Here is a 24,967-nt window from a genome sequence, read left to right as displayed (position 1 = left end):
CGGGGGGTTTCCCCCCGGAGCCACTGGCTGGGAGTCCGCCTCGGTTACCTGGGATCCGAGGGCTAGCGGCGTCCAGTGGACAGGGCACGGGGACGCCACGCAGTCTGCGGGGGACGGGACACTCCTTCCCGCCGGCCGCAGCGGCTCCCAGATCGCAAGCGCTGCACCTGGCCGCCCGGCTGCGCGCCTCTGCTCGGTCCCCGCCCCGTCCTCTGGGGCGGCCCCAACCAGAGGTGCAGCCCTACAGCTCTGCGCCCAGGCACTGGGGGTGCACGCGGCCCCTACTCCACCCCTCCAGCCAGTATTCTCCACTTCTCCCCACTCCGGGCCTGAGGGCTAGGAGCCCACAGATCTGCTTGAGGGCAGGGCCACTGGGCCTGCCCCTCAGAAAAATGCGTGGGGAGGAACGCAGGAGAGGAAAGGGAAACACTGGTACCTGCAGCCCCACCCCGATGCCCTCTGCCCCAGAGAGAGCTCCTGGGTGTTCGTGGGTGGCCCTGGGCAGTAGGCGCCTCGCCAGCCCTTTCCCCTAGGTCACCAGCTCCCAGCCTGCAAGGTGCTGGGCCTGGGCTGATAAGACATGAAGGGACACAGGACAAAGAACTCTGGCTCCAGAAGACTGGCTACTCTCAGGTGCTGAAGGAACCGGGTGCTGCTACTTCCTGCACCCCCACCCCCAGGAACTATGGGAATCCACCCTTGGATCTGGCTCCCAGACTGAGGAGGGGCTGTGGGCCCGCTCTCTGAACCCCCTCCCTGCCACCTGTGTGCCGAGGGCGCAGATGTGGGAAGAGTGTGGGTCTGGGGGTCGGGAGACCTGGGCATTAGTTTCCTGGAACTCTGTGAACTTGGGCAAGCCTGGCTCTACCTGGGCCTAAGCGTCTCTGCTGGCAGCGAGTGGGTACAGGTGATGGTCCCTAAGGCCATTTCCGGGTCCTGAGTCATGACTGTGGCTGTGTTGCTTTGGTAGCTTCTTCTGTGACTGTATAACTTGTTGGGGTGGGGGACAGGGAGACAGAGGGGAAGGGAGAGAGAGGGCGTGTGCTTGTCCTCTTAGAGTCTAGTCCTTTTTTAAAAAAAGAGCTATTTTTAGGGACCAGCAGTTGGCATAATGGCTATGTAGCTGGACTCCCATGTAGCTGACCACGGTTCGAGTCCCGGACCCAGTGGCTTAAACTCACACAGGGTGTGTGTTCGTGCGTGCCCAAGATCCCAAGAGGAGAAGGGATTGTCGCATGGGCATCCCCCCCGGGGGGTGTTTTCTCGCTTTCTGTCTCTCTGTCTTTCTGGTGAGCGCACGTGCCCTATAGCAAAAACCTTTCTTAAAAAAAAGGAATTATTTTTATTTTATCTTATTTATTATTATTATTTTCTAATTTGACTATAGAGAGAGCAAGAGAGGGAAAGTGAGAAAGCAAGCTGCCAGGTCCGGGACACGAACCGCAGTTGGCCATGTAGGAGTCCAGCACCTTAACCACCATGTCACCTGCGGGTCCCTAGATGCAAGTTCTCAAAGGGACAGGGCTGTGGGCATGTGAATGGACATCTTTGCAAACCAGCAAGAATAAACAGGCTGGAGGAGAAACTGTCCCAGTCCAGGTTCTGAGCCGAATTCAGAGCAGCCCTAGGCCAGGCCTTCGCCATCGGTAAAATGGGTGCTAACGGTCCCTAAAGGGGACCGCTAAAGGCCAAGGGGAGCCTTGAGGGGAAAAGGCAAGGCATGCGTGCTTTCTGGAAGTTCGCTGTCTGTGGCGGTGCTGAGCCGAGGCAGGACAAGGGCACGAGCTATCCTCTGGGAGCCTAAGCCCTGCGCTGGCTGCTGCACACCTTGCAGAAGCTGCGGACACACCACGCAGGCCTGCACCCCACCAGCAGCCCAGGGAAACAGGGGCACCCGGGGACCCAGCTGAGTGCCTGCCACTGCAGACCACTGTGTGTACCTGGGGAAGGAAGGAAGGAAGACCAAGGGGTCCCCACCTAAGTGGGTTACTGACACATCGGGGAGCTTGTCTTGGCCTAGCACCTGTCTGTGGCTGCCACGGACACCTTCCTCTTAGCTTGGGGAACTTCACATCTAGCTATAGAGCAGTGGTCCCCACCCTTTTTAGCACCAGGAGCTGGTTTCATGGAAGACAATTTTTCCACAGAGTGTGCGGTTTATGAGTGTGTACAGCCTAGATCCCCTGCATGTGCAGTTCACAATAGGGTCCGTGCTCCTGTGAGAATGTGACGGCAGCTGATCGATCTGACAGGAGGCAGAGCTCAGGTCGCAGTGGAGCGACGGGGAGAGGCTGTAAACACAGACGAAGCCTCACTCACGCACCTGCCCGCCATGCGCCTCCTGCTGTCGCCTGGTTCCTAACGGCCACAGACCAGTGCTAGTCCCTGGCCCGGGCTTGGGGACCCTGCTTTGGAGAAGTGTGCAGTGAGGAGAGGGGGTGGGGGGTGGTGACCACACAGGGAGTCAGAGCAGGGGTAGGGAGTGGAGGGTGCCTGAGAGGAGGAACTCCAAAACCAAGTGTCGGCTTCAATTCACCCATTTCCATGAAGAAACAGAGACCCAGAGAGGGACTGTGGTCTGCCTGAGGTCACATGGTCCCGGAAATAGTAGCCAAGCCGTACCTTGAACCCGGGACTTCAGGGCTCGGAAGAGTGCTGGGCTGGGCCCCTATGTGGGGATCTGGAGAAGGGGGCTGCACACATCGGGAAAGGCAAGCCGGGAGGGCAGCTGTGGTGGGTGTGAGCGCCCATCAGTCAAGAAGCTATGGCACTGGATGTTCCTGGGGAGGCACAGGCCCCCAATTGCCCATTGAGACAGCAGGTGACATGTCAGGAAGGCAGTGAGGTGACAGGGGACATGCACCAGGGGTCAGGCAACCTATATTCGAATGGCCTGGAGCAGGCTGTTTCTCTCCTCCGACCCTCAGCTTCTTCCTCTGCAGAGTGGGGGCAGTAACCTCTTCCTTCTCAGGGCTGGGGCGCTGCAGCAGTGTGTATTTGGAGGTGCTCCGTGAGCCACAGAGTGCTCAGTGAATTCAGCTTCGGAGTTGGGCTCTTCTTCCCAATGGCCTCCATACACACTTGTGGACTGACCCACGGTGGCTGGGCACTGTGTGGCTCTCGGGGCAGTGGGTGGATAGACCACAGAGGTGGGACGTGCTGCAGTCTGGGAGGTGGGAAGGAGGGCGCTCTCCAGGCCATGAGGCCGGGCTTCCTCTGGCACCTTTGCAGCATAACTCGAGACCTTTTTTGGGAGAATGGTCCCACCCATCCTGCGCTTGGAATCTCCCTTCTCCCAGTGCAGGTGCACCATCTCCGAATGATCCTTCAGCCATCCCGACCGTGCATCTGGTCCTCAGGGGCTCACCAGCTTCCCCAGGCAGGCCCAGGGTGCCCATCCTCTTGGAATGTGTCGAAAAGCCTGACAACAGGGCCTGTGCACTTGGCAAGACTCAGGCCCCTCAAATGCGTCCTCAGTCCTCTTGCCCCCAAGTCTTGACCCTAAGTAAGTCCACTCTCTCCTCTTATCCCCTCTGCAGCGACGTTGTCAGGAGAGGGCTTAGGGCCCCACTTTGCAGACGGGAAAACTGAGGCCAGGAGAGGTCCTGGGACTTGCCTGATGGAGCCAGACCTAGAGCAACAACCTGGACCAGAGCCCACACCGTCCCGCCCTGCTGAGAAGGCCATTTCCCGGTGTGCCATCAGGGCTGGAGCGACAAGCCTCGCTTGACAGAGGAAGAAGCCCGTGGCTCACGGGGAGCTTTCCTTTCTGCCACCACGCACACTCAAGTGGCCAGTCTGTCCAATTTCTAGGGCTGCGAACAAGTTGCTGCAAACGCAGTGGCTTAAATGACAGACGTGGACTCTCCCACAGTCCTGTAGGCTGAAGCCCCAAGTCAAGGTGTTGGTCGAGCCAGCCCCCTGGAACTTCTCTGGTGGAATCCTCCCCTTCTTCTAGCTTCTGCCCCCGCCGTTTCTCTGCTCTCTGCCCCATCTTCACGTGGGCTCCCCGTGTGGCCCCATATCCCCTCCTCTTGGTAAAGGATGCCAGTCCCTAGATTCAGGATGGCCTTCCAAGATCCTTAATTAGATCTGCAAAGGCCCTGTTTCCAAATAAGGTCCCAGTCCTAATAGTGGAGGTCGCAGTGTGGACTTATCTTCTGGGGGCCACTATTGAACCCCCTGCAGCGTCTTTCCTCCTGTTTCTCGTCTCACCGTCTCGGCTGCCTGGAGAGAACCTTCTCCTGCATCTCCTCCTGCATGGCTGCGTGACAGAGAAGGCAGGGGCAGAGACTGGCTGGAGCACTGCGCTGGGACACGCCTCCTTTGACGGCCTTTCCTCCGACCACAGCTCTTCAAGAGCACCTTCTTGCGCTTCCTCTAACATCCTTTCATCGTGGGTCCCCATGGCAACCAGGCCCTTCCCAGACATGGGCTGGGGAAGGCACCCTTCTCCCCAGTCGCCCCACTCTGCCCCCACCCCTCTTCTGATGCTCTTTGCCAGGGAGCGACAAAGCTCTGTTCTGTGCAGAGGCCCATCACCGTGGGGTGGGGGACACCATGGGGTGGGGGGCACCGTGGGCGGGGGACACCATGGCTGGCAGCTGCTCCCCATGCCTGGAGCCTGTCCTGCAGCGGGACAGAGGGAGGGGCAGCACTGAAGGCTGGTGTTTGAAGTGTGTGGAGGCAGGAGGGTGACCCAGCCTGGCCAGGAGGGAAGCTCAGCAAGGAGCGACCACTGCCCCAGTGTCTCAGGTACGTGAAGGAAGCCCCAGGCCTGCCCTGGGCCAGTGGGGTCCTCAGGGCTGGTATCCACCAGGAACCAGAGCATCCAGAGAACCTCTGAGTCATCAGGCCCAGGGAGCGAAGACGCTCAGATGGCGTGAGGGCGTGGCACACTGGCATCCGGGCTGCCTCTGTCTCCGTGCCAGGGTCGGGTCCAGAACGTCTTCACAGCACTCGGCCCGCAGTCGCTCAGGGCAGTCCCCTGCTGGGGGAGCCCCGGGCACTTGAAGCTACAGCAGCCCTGGGCACTTGAAGCTACAGCAGCAAAGACACTTGCTGTTTTATATAGGCAGGAGGTTATCTGGGAGGTTTGGGGAAGGCGCTTACAAAGATTTAGCCGGCCCTGCCCCTGCAGCCCCTGGTTACCCACAGCAACCTTGTGTTCTCCTATTAGTGAGGGGATTTCTGTCCCTGCCTCCGAAAGTGCCCTAACGAGGAAGGACATTAGGCCCCTGGGTCTCCACCGCAGCATGGGACACAGGTTCAGTTCAGATCCCTACAGGCGTAGAGCCTCAGGGTTTTTAAACCTCCCCAGGCATTCCGAGCGCAGATTGGAGTGGAGTGGAGACCCCTAGGTGATCCACCTACCTCAACCGGCTTGATTTTTTAAAAAAAAATTATTATTATTATTTGAAAGAATTATTTATTTATTTAATTCCACTTGTTATTATCTTTTAAATGTGACCAGACAGAGACACAGAAAGGGACAGTGAGAAAGCAAACTGCCAGGTCCGGGACCCAAACCACCGTCAACCATGTAGGAATCCAGCGCCTTTAACCACCACGCCACCTGCCGGTCCCAGTTATTTATTTTTTTTTTAAATATTCAATTGCTATACATCATTTGGCTTGTAAAGAGAATTTACCCAACATGAAGTACACCTCAGACCAGTCCAGTCCAGTCCTCTAGACACATCAACAACAGGTAATAAACCATTTCTGTGTCCCACAAAGGTCTCGCCTCTATTTTTTCTCCGATCTCCTAATTTCCTTCCGTATAATCTTCCCTTCTCCCACCTTCCTTCCACACTGTCTCCGCTGCTCATAACTATGTTTGCTGCTTTTCTGCCCTCCAGTCTCTCAGTCTCCAGTCTCTCAGTCTCTCCCATGGCACGTGGATGGTCGGCCGATGTTAAGTGGAGACATACAATGTCTTTCTTTCAGAAGCCTGCTTGATTCTTGGAGCACCTTCAGGCCCGCGGCCACTCTTGCTTTCTCCTCACCTGGCCCCCCTCCGCCTGGTTCGGGGTTGGGCCGAGCACAGAACAAATACAGATATGGGTGAATGTGGGCCGGACACAGGGAGCACTCTGACCCCTCCAGCTCAAAGCGACGGTGGCACATGTGCTGACGGCAGTCGTGGGGGCACTCCCGGTCTGTGGGATGGGCCACCCATTGCATGTTGCTGTGGCTTCCCTGAGTCTCCTTCTCCAGGCCTCTAAGTGTGTAGACCTGCAAATGCTGGGTTTGAAGCCACACTGGGGAGAAGTGGAGTGGAAGGGCTCCTTCTGGGCAGCCTCTGGTGTCTGCTCTGCCTGAAGCCACCGCCTCTCCTTCTGGAACTCCTGAGTCCTGTGTGGATTGCTCCATGAACCCAGAGACTCCTCCCCTGACCCCCAACTCCTCCTCAGCCCCTAGGTAGGTACCAGCTCTCTACAAGCTCTGGGCAAAACCAGGGCAAGCAGCTCTCTTTCAAGAGCTGCAGTTGGAACCAGCAGTTGCCATAATGGTTATGTCGCTGGACTCCCATGTAGTCTGCAGTTCGAGTCCCGGACGCGATGGCTTAAACTCATGCCGGGCGTGTGTGCGTGCGTGCCCAAGACCCTGAGAGGAGAATGGAGGAGAAAGGATTGCGGTGTGGCCTCCGCCCCCCCCTCAGGGGGAGTGATTTCTCTCTTTCTGTCTCTGTCTCTCTCTGTCTTCTGGGGAGCACATGTACCCTATAGCAAAAACTTCAAAAATAAAAAGAGCTGCAGACACATCCACCCCTTCTCATCCATCATCCCACAACTGAGAATAAGAAGAAGCCTAAGGAAAGCACCCTCAAGGAGCGAAGAAGCCGTGTGAACAAAGCCCCAGTATCTTATCCAATGGTAGGAACGAAGCCACTGAAAATCCAGCCAGAGTGCACCCGGACGTGGTGGCACGCCCATTTAGAAGCTAATTGCAAAGACTTGCAACACAGAAAAACGCTGAAGATGTGGTGTTGAACGTGAAATTGCTTTGGCTGGGAGCCCACGAAGAAGTCATACATGAGCGTGTGCAAAGGCTGGAGGGGAACTGGCAGGGCGAGACAACCCAAGTGCCCGTTTCATAGGCTTGGGAGATTGTGGGAGATTTCTGGGTTTTGTTTTGTGTTGGGGGGGATTGGGTCTTTTCGCTTGTTTCTGCTACCATCGCAATATCGTTGGTGCAGTAAATCCGTGATGTGAGTTTAATTGGTACTTGCAGTCCCGTGTCCAGGGAGGGGCCTTGAATGCCCTTATTCCAACACAGGTGGAAGGAGCTTTTCCTCTTCGGGCTGCCCTGGAGTGTTTGCATTGGAAAGACGCTGACCTGCAGCCCACAGTGGCCCCCAGGCCTGGGCAGCGGCGCTATTTGCTGCCCCCCTTCACGCAGCCCTCCTCCGCAGGCAGCCTGCTCAGCTCTGTGCGCTCCCCTCGGGGTGGGGGCGGGCGGCACAGGAAGGGGACAGCCTTCACGGAGAACTTACGGGGATCCAGGCTCCCACCCCACCTTCTCTGGGCTTTATTTTATTCCTAATACGGATATCTGAGGTCCAGAAGGTGCCGGCGTGGCGGTGAAGCAAGGCACTCTGGGTACACCGGGCACGTGTGCCTGTGCTGCAGGGCTGGCTGAGGCAGGGGCGGGGCGGGTGGGTGGGGGCGCCGCCCCGCGGGGGGCTGCCTCTCTCTGTCTGTCTTGCTCGGGGGAAGAAATAAATAATAAACTTAAAAGAAAAAAAAAAAAAGAAAGAGCGAGCCAGCAGATGGAGTGGAGGTTAAGGCAGCTGGATCCCACATGGCCGACTGCGCGGTTTGAGTGAGGGAATTGGCGGCTTGAGAAACAAGTGGGGTGTGTGCGTGTGTGTGCCCCAAATCTAAAGAGGCGCACGGAAGAGGGGGGATTGTAACGCGGCCACCCCCCCGGGGGGTGATTTCTCTCTCTCTCTTTCCATAGCTAAACTGAAAGAGAAAAGGAAAGGAAAGGACAACATTTATTTAGAAACAAGAGAAGAAGAATACCTGTAGGGTCAGATGGCGACACTCACAGGGCAGGGAAAGGGCCAGGAGTCTGCAGCGAGTACCAGGCAGGGCTGACATCTGAACCCAGGTGGTCTCGGCCAAGGGGACAGGGCCTTCTCCTGCTTCTGAGTCTTCCCTGCGAGGTGCTGATGGGGGAGGTGACCTTCGGAGCCCCCGGGGCTGGGGCTGGAACAGGGTGGTGGCCGGGAGGAGGGGCTGGCGCCGGGCCTGAGGCTTTCTGGGTGTGGACCTTTGAAGCCGTGTTTTCAGGAAAGGCTGGAGGAAGGCTCGCTATGTTCCCTGTTCCCAGCAGCTCCGAGCTGTTAGAGGTGGGGGCCGGAAGCTGCCTTCCCAGCTCTCGTGGGGGCGGCTCAGGTGGCTGATAAAGCCTTTGCCATTCTGTGCAAGGGCCGGGGGGTGAGGTTTACACACAGCACTCACTGGGGGTAGGCGGGGGCCGCTTCGGTCTGACGAGAGGGTCTAAAGTGATCACGATTACTGGTGTTTGCCAAGCTCTTACCACGGCTGCATGTGCTCCTAACTGTGGAGCTATTCTGCTTTGTTTTAGTAGTCAGGGCACATTTATATTTTAAACAACTAAATATACACACACACACACAGACACACACAATGTATTCTGGAATACGTCTGCTCGGGGGTTCATACAATACATGCAGGGTCTCAAAATGTCCTGGAAAAATGGAACTAGAGTATACATTTATTTTTGGTGCCAAACATAAACCGGTATCCATGCAGAACTTTTCTAGAATGTTCATTTTCCGTGCACTTTTTGAGTAATCCTGGTCCACCCTTTAGCTAACACATGAAACAGGACGCCGCCTCAACCAGTCCATGTTGAGGCTCTCCCAGGGCGTGCCCTGGAGGCGAACATGGCGGTGAACGAGAGGACGCCAGGAGGAGGCATTCCCAGTCTCCGTCTCCTCCGGGCACTGCGGAGGATGCATTAGGGTGCATTAAGCCAGGAGGCCCACAGACACCTGCTCGCAATGCCCCAGTCGCCAGATGCCGAAGGCACGTGACTCGCCTGCGGTCACTTCGTCGGCTGAAGGCCAAGTTTGCATTTCTCGCCACCTGCCCGCTGGGATTTCTTCCTCCTCAAAAATATTTCTGCAACTGTTTGGGAAGAATTGAGAAGAAGTTTCTGACACTTTTACTAGAAAGTCCCTTTAGGCCCAGCCCGGTCCGTATCTTCCCGACATGGTTTATCTTATTTCCCTTTTAAAGATCCAGGTACTAATGTTTTTCTCCCAACACTTGATCTCCTTGAGCCTCGTGGATGGGCCTGGATGGGCCCGGTCTGAGAAAGCAGCCGCTCGCTGAGAGTCTGCTGAAAGCGGTAGGTGAACTCCCTCGCTGTTAAGTAACTTTCTGGCCTGGTCGGGTTGGGTCAGCCTTCTGAAATCCCTGCTAAATATTAATATGTCGGCAGGAGAGGGAGTTGCTAACGAACGAGAGGGCAATATCGAGGGGTATGTAAATATTTCATTTCGCCCCCAGCTGGCGTCCCTAATTACAGAGCACTGTCTTTATCGTCATCGTCCGAGCCTGGCGACACACAGCCCTTCCTCAGGCCCATGTCAACACCCCGCATCAGGACTGCAGCTGGGGCCTCTGTGTAGCCCCCACACACGCTGTTCCCTCCATTCTCCCCTTTGGTTTTTTTTCCTCCCCAAACTGACAGCCATGCAGGACTAGGGGCAAACGGTACCATCCCTGCTTATGGATGGGGAAACCGAGGCTCGAGGGGTTCAGGGAGGAGGTAAGTGCTGGATCCCAGGCCTCCTCGTCCACACACCGAGCATTTTCTGCTCTCTTTTGGGGCTCATAGGGAGGCCCCAGGACCCTGGGGGCCCTGATGGCTCCTCCCTTCTCTGGGCCCAGTCTCTGTAGTGGATGACTAACAGGGCCTACCAATCACACTGAAGGAAAGGGCCGCGCGTCAGACCATCAGCTTAACACGTGCCTAGGCCGAAGTCAGCGCCACCCCTGGCCTGCCCTGCCCACCTGGCCTGGGCACAACGCCCCCTTTAACCACGTCAGTACCAACACCCAGGCACTTCCTGGGGCCTTCTCCCTTACCTCCGGTGCCTGGTGAGGCTGGTGTTGCCCACACAGAGGTGAGGTCGTAGCTGAGCTCAGAGTGGCTCCATAGCTGTTCAAACTCACACTCTGAGGAATGGGTCAGTTAGGGCCTGACGCCAAAGCCCATGTTCTCCTGGTGCCCCCAGACACCAGCTCACCAGCTCGCACCCTGGTGTCCCCCTCACGGTCAACCTGGGGATTGTTGTGTCGGCTGCACGTACCTCGTGGGCGCTGCCCCGGTGGGGAGAGCCTCGCTCTGACTCACCTGCCCACTGCAGGCCACGTCTGTCCTCTGAACTGCAGAGCCAATGTGCTGGGAGGCCTCCCCTCCGCACCACGTCTCACCATGGGAGAGGGAAGCTTCATCGGTCTCCTTCCTTCCTCCCATAATGCACTCTTAATTGATTTCTGTTTTTGTTTCTTTTCTTTTCTTTATTTTTTTTTGAATCATTTATTTATTTAATTCCATTTTCTAATTTGACCAGAGAGAGAGAGAGAGAAAGGGAAAGCGAGAAAGCAAGCCACCAGGTCTGGGACTCGAACCGTGGTTGACCATGTGGGATTCCAGTGCCTTTAATCACCACGTCACCTGCCAGCCCGCATCCATCCACTCTTTCTAGAGCCCTTTGCTGAGCATCTGCTCTGTGCCCGACCCTGGCTGAGACAGAGATTCTGAACTGGGCTTGAGCAAAGATCCCCAAGGCCAACACCGGAACCCTCAGGTCCCGTGACCATGTCTCCTTGCACAGTCAAGCAGCTGCAATTAAGTAAAGGCTCTTGAGGTGAGAAGGCCACCCTGGATTGTCAAGGTGGGCCCCATGAATGACAAGCGCTCTCAAGGCCCCCACATCAGGATCTGGGATGAGCATGCATTAGGGGTCCTTTCTTCCTCCACACAATAGGATGCCGGTGAATAAGGCCCCCACAAAAACCAGTCTGAACAGGTGGGACCCAAGATGGTGCCATAATGCCCTGATGATAGTATAGTTTCACTCCCATGCTGAGTGACACCCCTACCAGCGCCATGATGGCTGACAATCACCAGGGATACCACCGGAAACGTCCTTAAAGGAGGCAGGTGTTGGAGTTTACCAGGAAAAGTTCTGTTTATTCCTCTCCTGAGTTGTCCTAGCCTGTCCCCTCATTACCGCATCTGCTCTGTCTTGAACTCCCCAGTTCAAGACAAGCAAGCAGGTAATTATTTTTTCTAGAGAGAGATTTTTACTATAGGGCACGTGTGCTTGCTAGAGAGACAGAAAGCAAGAAATCATCTACCAGGGGGGTTGGCCATGCCACAATCCCTTCTCCTCCAGTCTTCTCTCTGGATTTTGGGCATGTACGCACACGGTGCCCGGCATGGGTTTTAAGCCACCGGGTCTGGGGTTATGAACCATGGTCGACTACGTGGGAGCTCAGCAACATAACCATTATGCCATCTGCTGTTTCCCTGAGCAGGTAATTTGTAAGCCGTTGGAGAAGCAGGTACTGGGGCTCAGTCTCCCTTTGCTAAGTCGGCTCTGCAACACTGAATAGCGAGAGAGCTCATCCTTGAGGATACATTAAAACCGGGTAACACTTATAAAAAGAAGGCAGGGGAGGCAGGGGAAGAGGCATGAGGATGGGAGCACCGGAAAGAGCCCTGAGGATGGAAGTACAGATCAGAGGATCAGCCCTGAGCCAAGGAATGCGAGCAGTCCATAGAGGCGAGGAAACAGGAGACCGGCTCTCCCCACTGAGCCCGCTGGGACTGCTTTGTAGCTCCCGATCTCCAGAATGAAAAGACAATACATCTGTGTTGTTTGTGGTCGTTCGTGACAGCTGCGATAGGAAACCAGTGTAAACACCGCGATCAATGAGACCGGCCCCTAACCGTGAGGAGCCCTTTACTGCCCACAGCAGAATCCACCGGAGGGCTTGTTAGGAAGAGGTGCTGAGGGCTAGTAGGGGGTGTAGTGGTTAAGGCGCTGGACTGGTTCAAGTCCAGGACTCAGCAGCTTGAAACTCACAGGGCACATGTGCATGTGTGTCCAAAATCCCCAGAGGACAGCGGAGGAGAAGGGATTGCTACATGGCCATCCCTCCTACAGGGGTGGGGTGTGTGTGTGTGTGATTTCTCGCTTTCTGTCTCTCTCTCTCTGTCTCTCTGGTAAGTGCACATGCCCTATAGCAAAAATCTCTCTCTCAAAATAAATAGTAGAAAGAAGAGGCACACAGACAGGGTCCAGCAGGTGGTGTGGTGATTAAGGCGTTGGACTCCCTCATGGCTGACCATGGTTCGAATTCCAAACCTAGCGGCTTGCTTTCTCACTTTACATCTCTTGTTTTCTCTCTGTCTCTCTCTGGTGAGCACATGTGCCCTATAACAAATTAAATAATAATTAATTAATTAATTAAAAAAAATAAAAGAAGCGCCAGGCCAGGCCCCACCCCACAGGGTTTCTGGGCTGGGGCTGAAAAATTGCGTCTCTAACAGGTCTGAGGAGAGGCTGAGCTGCTGGCTGGGGGCCGCTCTTCGAGAAGTGCTTATGTAGAACGCTCAGCTTTCATGTGCGTTCTGTTGTCCCAGAGAGCTTGTTGAAATGCAGGTTCTGGGGCCAGCCCTGCTACACAGCAGTTAAACACGGTGCAGAGGAAGCTGGAGCCCACGTGGCTGGGGGTCCCAGCCTCTGTGGCTTGAAGAAGATGCCAGGCATGTGTGTGCCCAGCATCCCGACGGGGTGGGTAACTGGAGGAAAGAGGATTGCAGCATGACCAGGCCCGGCCGAGGGGTGCCTTCTCTGTCTTCCTGTCTCATGCACATGCACCTCTGTCATTAAAGAAAGGAGCAAGGTCTGGAAGTGCACCTGCTCGTGTGTCTGTTGGCGTGTTTACTGCCTGGCCCTCTGTTAGAAGGCGCAGGTCCTGAAAGGACTGCCGAGTCTCTGAAAGCAGGACTTCGCTGCTATCGTCCCTGCAGGGTCCCCGGCCCTAGGGCGACACCTGTTCATGGATACCCATTAAACCCTGTGGCACAAGGGGACCGTGGGCCAGGGTTTGGCACTTCTGAGAACAGCATAGGCCAGACCCAGCAATGTGGGTGTCCTGGGTGCCCTTACTGAGGCCTCCTGAGGACCCCATCCTGGGAGCAGGATGGTAAGAGTGTCCACAGAGGAAGGAGAACAGCAGGAGACTGCCAGGGAGGAGTGCTGGACGGAGGGTGCCAGGAACAGCCAGAGCCAGAGCTAGCCCCTGGTCCGGGAGGGAGGACTGAGCACGCGTCCCGAGGTTGGGAGCACTGGGGCCTCTTACCTGCAGGACCATGGAGGGACTCAGATACACACTCATTTTTTTTTTTTCTCTCAGCACAATCAGAAAATTTACAGAAGTAATATAAGGTATTTCAAAAACTTAGTGGAAAACTGGAATTAAAGTATGAGTTTATTCTGGTGCAAAAAATGTTGACATGACGAGCCCGTCCGTGTCACGGTGGTTAACGAAGCTGGATCCCACATGGCTGACTGCGTGGTTTGAGTCCCAGACCCAGGGGCATATGTGCGTGCATAGCTAAAATCCCCAAAGGAGAATGGAGGAGGAGGGACTGCAGTGTGGCCATCCCCTGGGGTGTGATTTCTCACTTTCCCTCCGTGTCTCTGGTAAGTGCACGTGCCTTAGAACAAAATTAATTAAAAAAAAAAATTAGTTGAACTGCACTGCACGTTTTTCACACTACCTATTTTTACAAACTTTTTGAAGAAGAATCCTTGTATGCTGGAGAAGATCCAGGACAGTTCTGAGAAGTATCAAAAAGAAAACAGAAATTCTTAACTTTGCCATACCCAGAAATGAGCCCTCTTTGTATTCTAATGTATTTCAGTGCTTATTTAACACATGTATGTAATATTAACACACATGTACATAAATGTGCACACATACAGTTTCCCTTCAAATTTTGGGTAACACTGTTTATTTCTTTAAATCTGTTTTCTTTACTGAATACCATTAGTCCGTAAGTATTCTTCCTTTTATTTTGAAGAGCAAAATATAACTTCTGAAGGATGGCTAGTGTATTTCTGCACAAATACATGATACTTTTTTCAGTGAGTCCCTGAGTTTTGGATGGTTTGGTTGTCCCATTGTTGTTCAGCCCGCTTTACCCTAAAATGAACCGACGGTGTCTTTCCATGTGTTTACTTGCTCTCGTTTGTTCTTTGGTGAAGTATCTGCTCAAATCTTTTGCCTGTTTTTAGTGGGTTATTTGTTTTCTGACAGTTGAGTACCTTATGTGTTCTAGATATGTCCTTTGTCATGAGTTATAAATGCTTTCTCCTAGTCTAAGGTTTGTGTTTTTATTTTCAGTGTCTTTTGTAAGTTTTTAGTATTTACCAGCTTTTCCCCTCTTTGATTATGTTTCTAAGTGTCTAAAATCTTTTTGGCTAACCCAAGGTTCCAGATATTTTCTCCTAAATCTAGAAGGGTTTTTGTTTTTCTACAGGGCAAGCATGCTCACCAGAGAGACAGAGAGAGAGACAGAGAGAGAGAGAGAGAGAGTGAGAGAGAGAGAGACGGTGAGAGGGAAAATGAAAAACCACAAATCATTCCCAGAGAGAATGGCCATGCTGGGATCCCATCTCCCACATTCTCTCCCTGGGATTTTGGGCACCCACGCACATGTCCCCAATGTGATTTTCAGCTGCCAGGTCCAGGACTCAGACTGTGGTCGACCATATGGGAGCCTAGCACCTTAACCACCACCCCACATACTGGGCCCCTTTTCTAGAGGATTTAGAGGTTGTTTCTGCGTAGGACTACAATCCATTTTGCACTGATTTTTGTTTGGGGGAGCATGGGAGGTCTGATGGCCCCAGCGGTGCATGATTTGGATGGAGCACGTGGGCGTGCACCGGGGGCAGATGCTCACTCAGGCACACTCCCATTTGCACGAGGGATGGCCACAGGAGTGTGCACTATGCTCCTTTCCTACTGAAAAAAGTATGATGTATTTGTGCAGAAATACACTAGCCATCCTTCAGAAGTTATATTTTGCTCTTCAAAATAAAAGGAAGAATACTTACGGACTAATGGTATTCAGTAAAGAAAACGGATTTAAAGAAATAAACAGTGTTACCCTAAATTTGAAGGGAAACTGTATGTGTGCACATTTATGTACATGTGTGTTAATATTACATACATGTATTAAATAAGCACTGAAATACATTAGGATACAAAGTGAAACAGGGAGGCAGGGATCGGCGAGACCGCCCAGGCTTGGGGTCTGGAGCTCTCTGCCCTGTTGTGAGCGACCCCTGCCTCTGGGCCTCAGCTTCCTCGTCTGAAATAAGGTTGGTGCTGTCTCTGCGGCGAGAAAGCCTTCCATTGCCGTCTGAGGGGCTGCAATTAGACACTGGAAAGACCTTCCTCTGCCGGAGAAGAAGTGAATAGGGATAACGGAGAGGAAAGAAGGGAGGCGGGCGCGCACCTCTGCCCTGCTGGTGCAGCCTGTCCCCTGGGCAGCCCGGCCCGGCCCCACCCGGCGCTCCCCGCGAGGCCACCGCTGCCCTGCAGGTGGCGCCCACGGACCGACTCAGGAGCGGCTGCAGCCGGCGTCGCCACCCTAGGCTCCCAGAACCCCAGCTCCTGCTTCAGGACCTCAGACCCCAACGCCTGCCAAGCTGCTGTGGCTTCATTGTGAAGACAGAAAATCCGGGGCGTGAAGCTGCAGCCTGCGCAGGACAGGCAGGACCGGCAGGGCCCTTCTGGGACACCAGTGCTAGGAGGGTTCCCAGGCTCGGCTAAGTCAGAAAGCCCGGTTCAGGTCCCAGTTCTACCCCTCCCTAGCTGAGGACTCCCTGCAGAGGCCCTGGTTTCTTTGGTTTCCGGCCACATCCCTCCTGTAAAAAGCACTCCACAAAAGTTCGCAGTATTGATATTCAGCAGGCCCATGGGTGTGGCAATCAGGAAGAGGTTCACACTGACTGCCAACCAGGTGGGCCTGAATGCCAGAATCACCAATGCTTTTATTTTTATGAAGTGTGTAATAAGGTTTCCTTATACCTTCACATCTTAAATGGAGAATTCTCGGTTTATTTACATTTTTATTTTTAAGGTCTTTTTAAAAATTATTTAATTTTATTTATCATCATTATTATTTTAAATTATTTATCATCATTATTATTATTATTTAATTTGCTACAGGCATATGCACTCACCAGAGACAGAGAGAGAGAGAGAGAGAGAGAGAGAAAGTGAGAAAGCAAACTGCTCCGTCCAGGACTTAAACTGTGGTCAGCCATGTGGGAGTCTGGTGTCCTAATCACCACACCGCATGCTGGCCACTTAAGGTCTTATTAAAGTTTACTTTTTTATGTTTTTTTTTTTTTTTTCCCATGAGAATGAGATGTAGAGAGACTGCATCCCCAGCAGTGTCTTGACACCGGATCAACCCCCAGCTATAAGGGATCACATGTTTGTCCAGGGTACTCAGGAAGGGGTTCAGACACGAATCAGGAACCTTCCCACGTGGCTCAACTTCCCAGAGCTTCTCTTTTCACTGCTGCACCAATGTCCAGCTTGCTAATTTTAAGTTTTCATATTCATGATGTACAATCTTTTATTTTACTCTTTACATTTAATAGATCATTCTTAACATTTTAAGAATAAAAATATCCTTCACATACTTTTTTTAAAGTTCACTTTTATGGATGATTTAATTTATATTTCTATGATAAAATATATTCAAATGTTATATCCAAATAGAATTCATTTTATTTTTTTAATCTCTTGAGTACAAATAGAGGCCATGATAGAAAGAGCAATTATAGGGCCAGCAGGTGACATGAAGGTTAAAGTGCTGGATCCCACATGGCTGACTGCGTGGTTCAAGTCCCAGACCTGGTGGCTTGAAAACACACCAGGCGCGGGACCAGCGGTTGGCATAATGGCTCCCATGTAGTCAACCGTGGTTCGAGTCCCAGACCCAATGGCTTAAACTCATACTGGACGTGTTTGCGTGTGTGCCCAAGATCCCGAGAGGAGAATGGAGAAGGGATGGTGGCGTGGCCATCCCCTCTGGGGGGTGATTTCTCTTTTTCTGTCTCTCTGTCTCTGTCTTTCTAGTGAACACACATGCCCCCTAGCTAAAACCTCTCAAAAAAAAAAAAAAAAAAAAAAACAAAAAAGACAAAAAAAAAAAAGAAAAGAAAACACACTAGGCGCATGGGTATACATGTCCAAAATCCTGAGAGGAGAGTGAAGAAGGGATTATGGATTATGGTGTGGCCATCTACCCCGGGAGGGTGATTCTTCTCTCTCTCTCAACAGCAAGCACACGCACTTTATGACAAAACCGAAAAAGAAAAATGATGAAAGTGGCGCTCAGAGAAAAGGCTAAGAAGGAAAAGAGGCCGGAAAGAGGCAGTGCGCTTCCACGTTTAGAGACTGTTCGTAAGGTGGACAATGTGGCCTGTACCCCACAGTACACAGATGGTCACTAGAAATAGAAAAACCGTGGTAGTCTTCAATAAACACAGCAAACACTGATAAGAACATTTGTATTTTATTTTCGATTCGCCAGAGGAAGCCTGTGCTCCCCAGAGAGACAAGGAGACAGGAGAAGGAGAAAGCGCCCTGCCCTGTGAGGTGTGGCCACGCCTCAATCCTTTCTCCTCCATGTCTCTATCCTGGCAAGAATTTGGGCACTCACGCTTACAGGGACCGTGTGTTTTCCAAGCTGACAGGTCAAGATGGAACTGCATGCAGTCCACCATGAGGGATCCAGCCCCCTTGACCAGCAGGCCACAGGGATGGGCCCCAGTGGGATATTCTTGTTGGTGGGGGGAAAGAGAATTTTTCCTATAGGGTACATGTGCTTGCTGGAGAGACAGAGAGAGACTGAGAGACAAAATGCAACAAATCACCCCCCAGGGTGATGGCTTTGCCACAATCCCTTCTCCTCCATTCCCCCTTGGGATTTTAGGCATGAAGTTCATGCCACCAGGCCGGGTCTGGGACTCCAACCATGGTCAACAATGTGGGAGTCCAGCAACGTAGCTATTATGCCATCTGCTGTTCCCTCCAATGGGATATTCTTAAAAGAAAAAATAATATCCCCATATTCATCCAAGCACAATGTTTTATGTGGGTTGAAGGTAAGCACAAGTTGCATATTATACACAGAAAATAAAACTACAAAATCTAGGATTAGTAGAAATGACTTTAAATTCTACTAACAATACTACATAACCAAACATGTATGATGACTTTTTTTTTTTGAGAACTTTTTGCTATATGGCATATGCGCTCACCAGAAAGACAGAGAGAGGCAGAAAGTGAGAAATCACCCCCCAGGGGGCATGGCCACACCGCAATCCCTTCTCCTCCATTATCCTCTCAGGATCTTGGGCACGCATGCACACGCACCCAGCGTGAGTTTAAACCACAGGGTCCGGGACTTGAACCACGATCGACTACATGGGAGTCCCGTGACATAACCATTACGCCAACTGCTGGTCCCATGTATGATGAATATTTTAAAAAATGAAGCAATTATCTAAGATCTAATCTCAAACTAAGTTATTCATTTGTTGCGTAAGTGGTGAGAGAATAATTGTTCATAAATTTTCGTAAAGTAAATATTATTCAGATCAAACAGATTACACCAGGGACAAAAGCCACATCAAATGACTAGCATTTATTGTATGGATTTTTATTTTTTTGTTTTTGTCATTTTTGCTATGAGGCGTGTGCTCTTGCTGGAGAGAGAGAGGGGAGGGAAAAGGAAAAACATCCCCTCAGGGATGGCCATGCCACCATCTCATATCCTCCATTCTTGGGATTTTGAGCACGAATGCACATGTCCCCTACATGTTTCTCAAGCGGTTGGGTCCGGGACTCGAACCAAGCAATCAACCCTGTGAACCGACCTCCTAAACCACCACAGTTATGACCAAGCCACCAGCTGGCCCTACCGTATGAGGTCTGAACTACAGGACAAGAGAACAAAGACAGGATTCAGGAGTATTTCATTGGTTTTATGCTTTTTATGAAAGGCAAAGGTTACGATTCAGTGGCAAACTGAATAAACAGCTTTTAGTTGCAGGTACTGATTTTGAAACGTTGTTAACTGTATCTATGACGATGCCACTAATACCATCATAAAGAAAAAAGTGTGGAGACCCAAATCTTGGCCAAAAATACAGAAAGAGTCTCTGTGCTCTGTGGTTTTCATTTCTGCTAGGAGACAGGGCCTCCCTGTGAATGCGACAGCGTTCCCTGAACAGTTCGATGATTCTATAGGGTGTTTTCTGAATTCGCCTCAAGTTAGAGCATCTCGGTGAACCGCGTCTCCGATTGGACCTGCCGACCACTTGCAGACGCTCGGTAAGAATGCCGCGAAACGCTCTGAAAGTGATGGCTGTCGCTTGGACAACATGAAAGATGTCTGGAGACTTCAGTGACACGAGAGAGTCCTCAAAGAGCGAACCATGGTCTTGGACAGAAAATGGAATTATCTTTAACATGGGTGCCTTTTCTAGTTACTAGATATGAACTGTTTACTCGCCATTAATAATGTTAGTAAAAGGGTTTTTTAATTTAAAGGAGGTCTACATTTGTTGTGTTGCTTTTTATTTTTATTTATTTTCCGAGAGTTAAAAAAAATTTTTTTAGAGAGATTTTTACTATAGGGCACGTGTACTTGCCAGAGAGGGAGAGACAGAAAGTGACAAATCACCCCCGTGCCTCTCAGCAATCCCTTCTCCATTCTCCTTTGGAGATTTTGGGCACACATGTACATGTGCCTGGTGTGAGTTTTAAGCTGCCAGGTCCAAAACTTGAACTGGGGCCGACTATGTGGGAGTCCAGCGACATAACCATTATACCATCTGCTGGTTCCTTTTGATAGACTTTTGTTATAGGGCATGTGCACTCACCAGAGAGACAGAGATAGAAAGCAAGAACCTCCTCCCCTCTCCCCCCGTCCAAAGGGGATGGCCATACTCCAATCCTTTGTTTTCCATTCTCCTCTTGAGATTTTGGGCACACACATATGTGTGCCCCACATGAGTTTCAAGCCACCAGTCAGAGACTCAAAGCACAGTCTACCTTGTGGGAGTCCAACGCCTTAGCCCACATGCCACCTTCCGGCCCCAGTTGTGTCACTTTTTAAGGGATTGAAAGTATTTCTAAATGTTTAAAGAATTTTAAAATATAATACATTGGAAGTACCTCATATAAAATATGCGATAAGAGTAGAAGCCACTAATATGGAAGGGAATTAGAAGAAATCAAATGCGCACGCGGCTGTCACCGAGGTTTACATTCAGATAGTCTCTATGGAGACTGGCTTCTGGCCAGCACAGATCACCATACAACCTCGAAAGAATTTGTACAAATTTTATTTATTTTCACTATGTGGTACGCGTGCTCTCTGGGGAGAGAGAGAAAGTGAGACTGCATCCCCAGGGAGGATGACTATGCTGCAATCCCTTCTCCTCCGTTCTTCTCTGGGGATTTCGGGCTCACATGCACACATACGTGCCCATCGTGGTTTTCAAGCCGCTGGGCCCAGGAGTAGAACAGCAGAGTCTAACACGTGGGACCCAGCTGCCTTAACTTCCGCCCCATTTGTTTAAACAAATGAGCAGAATCCTGGTGGGTTTGTGTTTTTTTTACAATACTCCAACCTTGACAAATGCAGAAGAGCTTAAGAAATGCTGCTTGAGGTGGTGTGGTGGTTAAGGTGCTGGACTCTCACATGGTCGACCACGGTTCAGGTCTTAGACCTGGTGGCTTGCGCGTGTGCTCTCTCTCTCTATGTCACGCTTCCTCTCTCTCCTCTCATCAAATTAGAAAATAATCAATAAAATTAAATAAATATTAAAAAAAAAAAAAAAGAAATGCTGCTTGGCTTCTTAACAGCAATTAAGGAATGTAACTCATCGCGCCTGGCCCTTCAGTAAGAAAGTCCTGCTTTGCAAAACAGAGGCGTGAACAGTGGTCCTAGCACAATTCTACACAGCCTCCCTGGCTATCATGAGCAGCCAAAACCCGCCCGTGGGGGAGTCCAGGAGCCCCGCACTAGCTCCTGTCAGGAGGAATGTCGAAAACTATGACAGAAACTTACATGGGACATGAGAATATTGGGCAATGTCTTCTGCACTGCTTGGAGAAATGCATCGATAATTGTTGCTATTGTCTCAGAAAATGGAATTAAACGAAAAACTGTCTAAGAACAAGGACTTGTCTCATTTGGCACTTTCGCCCATAGAATACAAATTTGTAACTATTGTTTTTTGTGAGAACATAATTAGTACTCTTTAAATAAAATAAGACAAATTTTATAAAATAAATGAATAGTGTATAACTTACATGTCTTTCTATTTTCTCGCTCTTTTAAAACCACTGACCCATCAGGAGAACATGCCTAGTAACGATTACATTCAGTAGACTGTAGGCTGGCCCTACAGCCTAGTGGTTAAGGGCGTCAGCTCCCACATGGCTGGCCATAATTGAAATTCTGGCCCCGGGGGCTTGAAAAACATACCAGACACATGTGTGTCATGTGTGCATGACCCAAATCCCAGGGTGGTGACATGGAGGAGGGATTTGACATGACCATGTCCCATTAGGAGGTACTTTCCTCTCTCTCTCTCTCTCTCTCTCTCTCTCTCTCTCTCTCTGTCTCTCTCTCTCGGAAGCACACCCACTCTCTGGCAATTAAAAAACAAAAAAACTGGGGCCAGCAGGTGGTGTGGTGGTTAAAGTGGTTAAGGCACTGGATTCCTACATGGCTGACCAGTTTAAGTCCTGGACCTGGTGCCTTGAAGATCATGCCGGGTGCATGTGTGTACAGGCCCAAAACCCCAGGAGGGGAAGGAATTGTGTGTGGCCATTGCCCCTGGGGGGCGATTTCTCACTCTCCCTCTCTCTGGCAACTGCACACACCCTATGGCAAAGAAAATCTAAACAATAAAACAAAACAAACAAAATTCAGCCCTCTTTGGTATTTTACTAACCTTGGGTCATATAAAAATCAGTTTTCAGTCATGTGAAAAACTCTTGTTGTTTTGAAGTCATGATGCATTTTTTGCATAGAAAAATACATCATGACTTTTTCTTTTTTTTGAGAGATTTTCGCTATAGGTTGCGTGCACTCGCCAGACATAGAGACAGCAAGCGAGAAATCACCCCCCGGGGGAATGGCCACACAATAATCCCTTCTCCTCCATTCTCCTCTTGGGATCTTGGGCACACAGGCACATGAGCCTGGCGTGAGTTTTAAGCCACCGGGTCCAGGACACAAACCGCGGTTGACTACGTGGGAGTCCAGCGACATAGCCATTACACTAACTGCTGGTTCCCATGACTTTTTTTTTTTCTTAAGAGAGTTTTTTCTATAGGGCACATGTGCTCACTGGAGAGACAGAGACAGAAAGTGAGAAATCACCCCCAGGAAGGATGACCAGGTTGCAATCCCTTCTCCTCCTTTTCCTCTCGGGGTCTTGGGCACACGCACACACACGCACGCACACACACACACACACACACACACACGCCAGCGTGTTTTAAGTCACCGGGTCCGGGACTTGAACAGTGGTTGACTACATGGGAGCCCAGCAACATAACCATGCCACCATCTGCTGGTCCTAAAACAACTCTTTTTAAAAAATGTTGCCAGGGGGAACCTGTATTTGGGGGTGGGCAGTGGAGACAGAGGGAAAGTGCCAGAGCACCCCCTTCATGGGGGATGGTCACACCACGATTCTTCCTGTTCCCCTCTGGGGATTTTGCGCACACAGACACACACCTGGCATTTTTCAAGCCACTGGGCCCAGACGCGAAAGGTGCAGTTGGCCACGTGGGATCCAGGGTCTTAACCTCATGCCACGGGCTGGCCCCTAACAGAGAATGACTCCGCCACCCGGCCACATTCAGCCAGACAGCTCAAGGGCACAGGCACACCAGCACGGGCAGGAAGGGCTCCCGGCAAACCCAGACCTGCCCCGGAAGTGAGCCTCGCAATGCCACTGCACCCTTGTCTGGCCCTTTGACCAAACTTCTGACAGAACGTTTAAGTGAAAAAGAATTGGTCTCAATGGAAATAGTTTCAGTCCATCAGAAATGAAAAAGCAAAAAATTGGAACTAGCTTAACTGAGCTTTACAGAAAATTGATCACAGCATTAAACTGGCTTAATGGAGTCCATTCCGGAAAACCCTCTCCGAAGAAAAATTTATCAAAGTCGGAGTACTTCTCTGCAGCACGCCTGTGTTCAAAGTGTCTGCAGTGGGATTTCCACTAGGAAACAGGCGAGCCGGCCCACAGCGGGAGCAGCACCTGAGTGCAGGGGCCGGAGGGGTGTCAGGCAGAGGCTCTGTGGCCCCTTCTCTTCAGAAAATAGAGCAAAACTTCTATTATGATTGCATTGGTCTAAAGATGAACATAATCCAGGCTGGATTTATTTTCTTTATTCATTTTTCTTTCGGGGGGGGAGAGGTTTTTTTCTATAGGGCGCGTGCGCTCGCCAGAAAGACAGAGAGAGACAGAAAGTGAGAAATCACCCCCCAGGGAGGATGGTCACACCACAATCCCTTCTCCATTCTCCTCTTGGGATCCTGGGCACGCACACATTAAGCCACCGGATCCGGGACTTGAATCGCAGTTGAGTACATGGGAGTCCAGCGACATAGCCATTATGCCAACTGCTGGTCCTGAATTTATTTGATTATTATTATGTCCCCTTTTTCTTCTGGTTTTAAAATAATTTAAAATTGTGGCCAGCAGATGGTGTGGAAGTGAAGGTGGCTGCATCGTATATGGCTGAGTTTATGGTCAGGGTCCTGGACTCGGCAGCTGGAGAAACACTGGGCACATGTGCATGCCTGGCCAAACCCCAACAGGGGGCGGAGGAGTGACTGTGCGTGGCCATCCCTCTGGGGGTGATTTCTCACTTTCCCTCTTGTCTGTCTCTCTCCAGGGAGTGCATGCACCCTGTAGCAAATTAAATCAAAACTTAAAAAAAAAAGAATATGATAAACCAGCAGGAGACATGGTGGTTGAGGCCTCTGGATCCCACATACCTGACTTCATGGTTCGAATCCCAGACCTAGCAGCTTGAAAAATATGCTGGTGGCATGTGTGTGCACGCCCCAAATCCCAAGGACAGAATGGAGCAGTGACTGTGGTGTGGCCATCCCTGGAGGGAAGGAGAGGTGCTATCTCACTCTTTCTTTCTCTCTGTCCCTCTGGTGAGCACAAACACCCTATAGGAAAAATACAATAAAATGAAGTAATTGGGGTCTTGGTCACTGGGGTTAATGGGTAAGCTGGCCCTGGTAGGTCCAGGCCAAGGCGAGTAGCAGAGTGTAGGGGAAGCAGAGGGACAGGACTGGGTCTGCGACCTCCTAGGGGGAGGGCCAGCAGCCCCGCCCCGCCTTCCTGTGCTGGCCCTTCCCAGGCTCTCTCCACTCCAGCCTTCCACCTCTGGCGTTTCTGTTTTGGTGCTCTGAAGAGCCGAGAAAATACCAGTACCTATTCTTATGCCCCTTCCCAGACTGGCGTCCCTGCCGGAGCAAAGTCCTCCATGGCTGCTGGCCTGGATGGCACAGCTGGGGGGAGGGCTAGCTGTGCACCACCCCGCCTCCTTCCTTCCCTGCCTCCCTGCCCTGCTTGCCTGCATGGAGAGTCCTGGGTACAGGGACAGCCTAGACTGGGCCCTGGCCCTGCCCGGGAGGGACCGATCCAGGGTCTGCCCAAGGCAGCTCTCAGCGCAGACTGTGGACGGCAGGACAGGACGGCCTATGCCTGGAGAGCCTGTGGCAGTGTCCCCGGCCTCTGCCCACTAGGGGTCACTACTAGCAC

General features: G+C 51.6%; 1 protein-coding gene across 1 annotated transcript in view; it reads right to left on the bottom strand.

Moving 5' to 3' along the window:
• PAQR5 (progestin and adipoQ receptor family member 5) overlaps positions 1-185 on the bottom strand; it is an 86,713-nt gene extending 86,528 nt beyond the window's left edge. The window contains exon 1 of the mRNA XM_006165300.3: positions 49-185. The gene's annotated coding sequence lies outside the window, so the exon portion shown is untranslated. The remainder of the gene's footprint in view (positions 1-48) is intronic.
• Between the last annotated feature and the right edge of the window lie 24,782 nt (positions 186-24,967).

The sequence above is a fragment of the Tupaia chinensis genome, unplaced genomic scaffold (assembly GCF_000334495.1).
Source record: "Tupaia chinensis unplaced genomic scaffold, TupChi_1.0 Scaffold143878_1, whole genome shotgun sequence".
Taxonomy (NCBI): domain Eukaryota; kingdom Metazoa; phylum Chordata; class Mammalia; order Scandentia; family Tupaiidae; genus Tupaia; species Tupaia belangeri.
The sequence above is the reverse complement of the archived record's forward strand: the minus strand, read 5'-3'. Positions and strand labels throughout refer to the sequence as shown.